Here is a 5769-nt window from a genome sequence, read left to right as displayed (position 1 = left end):
ATCGGTCATGCCCCTGATTCAAGAGATAATTGTCTCCTGTGTTTTCTTCTATTAAATGTTTCTTAGTGATTAATTTACAACCAGCCCCTCCCTCCAACAGAAACCCTTCCCTCACTCACGCTGGATGTGGATGAAACTCAAGACTACCCGTCAGCAGGAAGAGGAACTTTTAAACAGTTGATTCAAAGGGTACATTCCACCTGTTCTCTGTTCGTTGTAATTCACTTGTTAATTTCAGAGATAGTCATTTCTGGAGATTTTCTGCCACCATCCCCAAAGTCTGGATTACTTCATTCCTATGGTGGTTGTGCACTCAAGGACAGGTAAATCTGCCTAACATGGGGGCAGAAAGGCAATCCTATTTCCCCAGAGATTAGGGAGGAGGAAAGATTAGGGAGGCACAGGAAGAGAGGAAGAGAAACACAGCCATTTTAAAAATAAGTTGCAGTTGGAGAGCAGCAAGGGTTACATTCAAAGCATAAAGTGGACCACTGTTATAGGCAGGGGACAATGTCAGGACAAGCTAACTTAGAGCAAGGTAGGGTTTTCCAGGCAATAACAGGGAATAACAAAACTTTCAAACATTGACCAGATTATCTGGAGTCAAGAATGACTGTAGGTATTTTAGACAAGTTAGATTATTAATCCTCCCAAAAAGTATGATTCAAAAATTACACCATCTCCATTATACCTGAGGAAACCAGGCATAGGAAGATTGAGAAACTGGTCCAAGGTCAACCAGTTTACAAGTTTCAGAACTGGGATTTATTATTATTATTATTATTGTTATTATTATCATTACTATTATTATTTTAGTTTTGTGGAGCCGAGATTGAACCCAGGGACTCTCTACTACTGAGCTACCTCCCCAACCCTTTAATTCTTTTTTTTTTTTTTTAATTGTAAACAAATGGGATACATGTTGTTTCTCTGTTTGTACATGGCGTAAAGGCATACCATTTGTGTAATCATAAATTTACATAGAGCAATGTTGTTTGATTCATTCTGTTATTTTTTCCCTTCCCCCCACCCCTCCCACCCCTTTAATTCTTTATTTTGAGACAGGGTCTTACTAAGCTGCTGAATCTGACTTTGAACTTGCAGTCCTCCTATAACAGGGGTTCACTTGATGCTTTGACTATATCCTTTGTCACTTTGAAACTTACAGGGTTTTTTCTTTCTCGCAACCTTTTCCTTGACCTTCTCCCTGATCTTCTTTTCCCTAACCTTCTCCTCCCTGGTGTTTCCCTGATTTTCTTCCTGATCTCTCTTCCCTAATCTCATTTTATCTGAATTGCCTCTTTAAAAGCCCCCTGTTCCTGTTGAGGGGCAGAATCACAGCCTTTGTGATAGGAGTCCCCTGTATTTCCCTTTGCTAGCAAAGCAATAAACCTTCTTTTTCCTTTTTTCTCCAAATCATGTCCTCATTAATGAATTGGGCAAGGACCAAGCTACACCACTGCACCCAGCTGGAGCTGGGATTTAAATGAGCTGGGTATCCTCAGAGTCTCATTCTCAACTACTGTATTATACAGCTTCTCAGAAGGGGCAAGTATGAACCGGGTGCAGTGGTACAGACCTGGAATCCCAGGAACTTGGGAGGCTGAGGCAGGAGCATCACAAATTTGAGGCCGGCGTGAGCAACTTAGCAAAACCTGACTCAAAATAAAAGGACTGGGGATATAGCTCAGTGATAAAGTGCCCCTGAGTTCAAGCCCCAGTACCAAACAAGAAAGAAAAGAACAAAAAAAAAAAAAAAAAAAAAAAAAAAAAAAAAAAGAAGAAGAAACTTTTGTGTCTTACCTCTCCCAAGTCATAAATTTTGACAAAGTTTACAATGAGGTGAAAGGTCCCGTGTGGCAAACACGATCCTTATCTACAGTAAGCCTACATTATGGTCTGCCTTCTCCTGGGCCCCATTACAAAACTGGGCCTCCTTCTGGAATAAAACGTTTTATGTCAGTAACTTAATTCTATTTTATTTTAAAATATGGAACACTTCATGAATTTGCATTTCATCCATGTACAGGGGCTGTGCTCGTCTTCTCTGTATTGTTCCAAAGTTAGTATTTATGCTGCTGAAGCAAACACTACATTAGTCACTTTAAAAATAGACTGCAAGTAAATTCACCTATCACCAGTGTAACAAGCCAACAGGACAAAACACAATTTCTGCTTTGTAATTCCCTTCTCAATGCAAGCTCTTGCCAGAGGGCAAGTCTTAGTAAAATTCACCCCTCAGGCTCAATTTCTATTCTTCTCTGAACCTAATTGCTCATTTTCTCCTACTTTGCTTCAGGGAGAATGATAAGTTCTTCCTTATCTTCTGCACACAGCAGTTCCCAGTACCTGGGTCGTGCAAAGTCAGAAACTCATACTCATTTGTACAGCATGAGACAAATCAAAACAGAAAAACAAATTTCGTTCAACTAATTTAAGGTCCTCCAAACAGAAATTAGTAAAAGCATCTTTAAAATATTTAATATAGATGAACTATGTGCAAAGAGGCAGTGCGGCAAGAGGATGTGCTTTGGAGACTGAGTGGGCAGGGTTCACATCTCTACTGTCCACTCTGTGGCCTGAGGTTCTCTGTGCTTCAGAATCTCCTCAGCTGCAAACACAGAAGATCGCCTACATCAAAGGGCTGTTGCATGGATGCATCTACGTTTTCTGTAAAAGATGATTTCTAACAAATATTATTGGCTGGCAAATAAATATTTGTGGAGTGGGCAGTGGGGAAAACACATTAGGTGTCATTGGGTTTGTAGTGCTCAGTGGGCTGTCCAGCAAGCGGTTGTGGCCCGGCAGGTCCACAGCTGCCCACGAAACACTCTGCCCACGTAAACCCACCAGGTGTCGGCTGGACCCGGCAGGCAGCAGGCAGGTGCTGCGTTTGCCCTGCAGTCTGGCTCTCCTCTCCGGCTGCCTAGGACCAGTGCACCCTACGACCTCGTGGGGCTCCTTCCTGGGCCTAGGCTGCAGAATACGCCTACGGGGAAGGCAAGGAGGCCTGACAGCACCCCAACTGTCAGTCTGCCATCCTAGCAAGCCATTGGTCCACCTGTCGGCTTGTGCTTGGCAGCCATTGGCTTAATCCGATGCCCACGAATTTTAACTGCTCAGCAATTGGCCCCGTGGTCCTTAGCCCGGGAAATTCAACTATTTAGGCGAAGCTCCCCCGCCACGCTCTCTCACGTGCTCTCTCTTGCTCTCTCTCTTCAGAGCAGACATTGTTAGTCTGCCTAGTAAAATCTCGTGTGAGTTCTCACATCTGGAGTGGTTTGTCTGGGCGCCTTTTCACTTTTCAGGGTTCAACTTCATTTTCTGTTTCTGAGAGGGAACTAGAACAGTGACTGAGAACATAAACCTTAGAGTCTGACTACAGGCATTCAAGTTCCAGCTTAATCATTGGTAGTTACTTAAGCCTCCTGTGCTTCACCTAGTAAAATGGGGATGACAGTTATAACCTGTCTCATAGGGTTATGAGGATTAGTCAAGTTGGAACACGTAGAGCATTTAGAGCAGTGTGGGGATGGAGTGAGCACTTGAAAGGGTTCTGGCTAGGCCAAGGTACCCTAATAGTTGGTAAAACATCAGTCTAGGGAACACTTATTCCATTTTATGAAACAGTGTTGTCCAGCTCTAGGACTGCAAATAAAGTCAACTTGGACCTTAAACAAATAAAAGCACACCAATCTAGCTGTGAGGAAATTTTTTGATGGGATTTACATTTAAATCAACAGACTAAACAAAGTAGATTTTACCCTCCAGAGTTTGGGCGTCCTTCATCCAATCAGTTGAAGGACTTAAGACAAAAAGTCTGAAGTGCCCTGAGGAAAAAGGAATTCTAAAGAACAAATTTTCTACACTTTTTTTGGACTGTAACAGGCAACTCCAAATGTTCCAAAATCTTTACCGTGTTTGTTTGTTTTGTTTTTTGTTTGTTAGTTTTGGTACTGGGGATCTAACCTAGGGACACTTTAATACTGAGTGACATACCCAGCCTGTTTTTATTTTTAATTTTGAAACAGGATGTCACTAAGTTGCTGAGGTTGCCCTTGAACTTGTGTAATCCTCTTGCCTCAGTCTCCTGAGCTGCTGGGATCACAGGTGTGTGTGACCATGCCCAGCCCCAAATCCTTTACTTTTTGCAATGTTTGGGATTAAATCCAGGACCTCATGCATGCTAGACATAGCACTCTACCATTGAGTCACATCTCCAGCCCAGGAATAAGGAATTTTGCTTCTACATTGTCAGCAATATCAACTCTTCCCCGGGTTCCTGATATGCTGCTGTTGACCTTCCCTATAGAGTTTGCACTTGCCAGCCCCATTAATTCTTTAAAATAAGAATCTGTTTGTACCATAGAGTGATACTATATCCTGGTTCTTAGTTAAGAGTACAAGCAAGCTGGGCATGGTGGTGCATACCTGTAATCCCAGCGACTCAGGAGGCTGAGGCAGGAGGATCACAAGTTCGAGGCTAGTCTCAGCAACTTACCGAGATTCCCATCTCAAAATAAGAAAAAAAGTAAAAAGGGCTGGGGATATGGTTCAAGCACTCCTGGGTTACCAAAATTTGTTTCCCACTGAAAGTGAGAGTTTGTAAAGCTTTGTGGAACTATGTTGTAAAATAAAAAAATATCAATGGGTATAGGATTAATTATAAGAGGGAGAAACCAGGATAAGAGAGAACAGGTAGAAAATATGACATTTTCTTGCATTATGCAGTTCTATACAGTTCATTACCATAAGAACAGTATGTTTCTTTGCAGGTTACACTGGTCACATTTCAGGCTATACAGAGCTCCTCCGTGGTGCAGACTGGTGCCCCTCCTTTGGTCTCCTTCCTTACTTCCTTGTTATGACCCAGTTTTTCCTCCCAGGTCCCAGCTTCTTGTCTCATCTGATGGTCTCATGTGGGATGAATTAGAAAACACCAATGATATATAATGGGAGTGGGGATGGGGAAGGAGAGAAGAACAGGGGAGCTCTGGATTATGTAGAGGGAAATGAGAGGGAGGGGAGTATGAAAAATAGTGGAATGAGACAGACATCATTACCCTATGTACATGTATGATTACACGAATCGTATGAATCTACATCGTGTACAACCATAGGAACGAAATTATGTACCCCATTTGTGTACAATGAATCAGAATGAAGTCTGTAAAAAAATTAAAAGATAAATTAAAAAATGATAATAAAAAATAAATAAAATAAAATAAAATAAAATAGCAACAGTTGGGGGGGGGGGGGGGAAGAAATTTAGCAAGGTCCTAAAGCAATTCAGCAAGACCCTGTACCTAAATAAAATATTAAAAAGGAAAAAAAAAAAAAAAAAAACCAGTATAGCTCTTTATTTACTGGGTAAAGTATTTCCTGGTTTCACCTTGGGAGGAAGACTATAGTTTATTTACTTCTTATTAAAGCTTCTTCAAGAAAATAGATCTCTCTCTCTCTCTCTCTCTCTCTCTCTCTCTCTCGCTCTCATACTTCTCATGGCATAACTATTAGGTGTTATTTGCTTATTTTAACTTCTGAAGCTTTTTTTCTTCAGTATTTTTGTAAATAAAAATCTAGATTGCCAATGCCAAAATCAAGTATAAAAAGAACTGGTTTTAAAGTCTATATTTAACATTGCTAGGGAAAGAAACACAGTTGGTTACTTTCCCAGAGTATGCTAATTAGCTGGAAAAATAATACTTTCTTTTATGCTATTGGAAGACAAAGTGACCAATGGAAAAGCAGTTCAGCACCTACACCCAC

General features: G+C 41.2%; 1 long non-coding RNA gene across 1 annotated transcript; it reads right to left on the bottom strand.

The window, feature by feature from the left end:
* Positions 1-2104: 2104 nt before the first annotated feature.
* LOC306669407 lies at positions 2105-5562 on the bottom strand. Its single transcript, XR_013766106.1, has 4 exons — positions 5368-5562; positions 4750-4914; positions 3362-3439; positions 2105-2611 (listed from the first exon to the last, which is right to left on the bottom strand). It is a non-coding gene; the product is annotated as an uncharacterized lncRNA (long non-coding RNA).
* Between the last annotated feature and the right edge of the window lie 207 nt (positions 5563-5769).

This window comes from Sciurus vulgaris (genome assembly GCF_902686455.1).
Source record: "Sciurus vulgaris genome assembly, chromosome: 9".
In the NCBI taxonomy this organism is placed as follows: Eukaryota; Metazoa; Chordata; class Mammalia; order Rodentia; family Sciuridae; genus Sciurus; species Sciurus vulgaris.
This window is presented reverse-complemented; position numbering and strand designations above follow the sequence as displayed.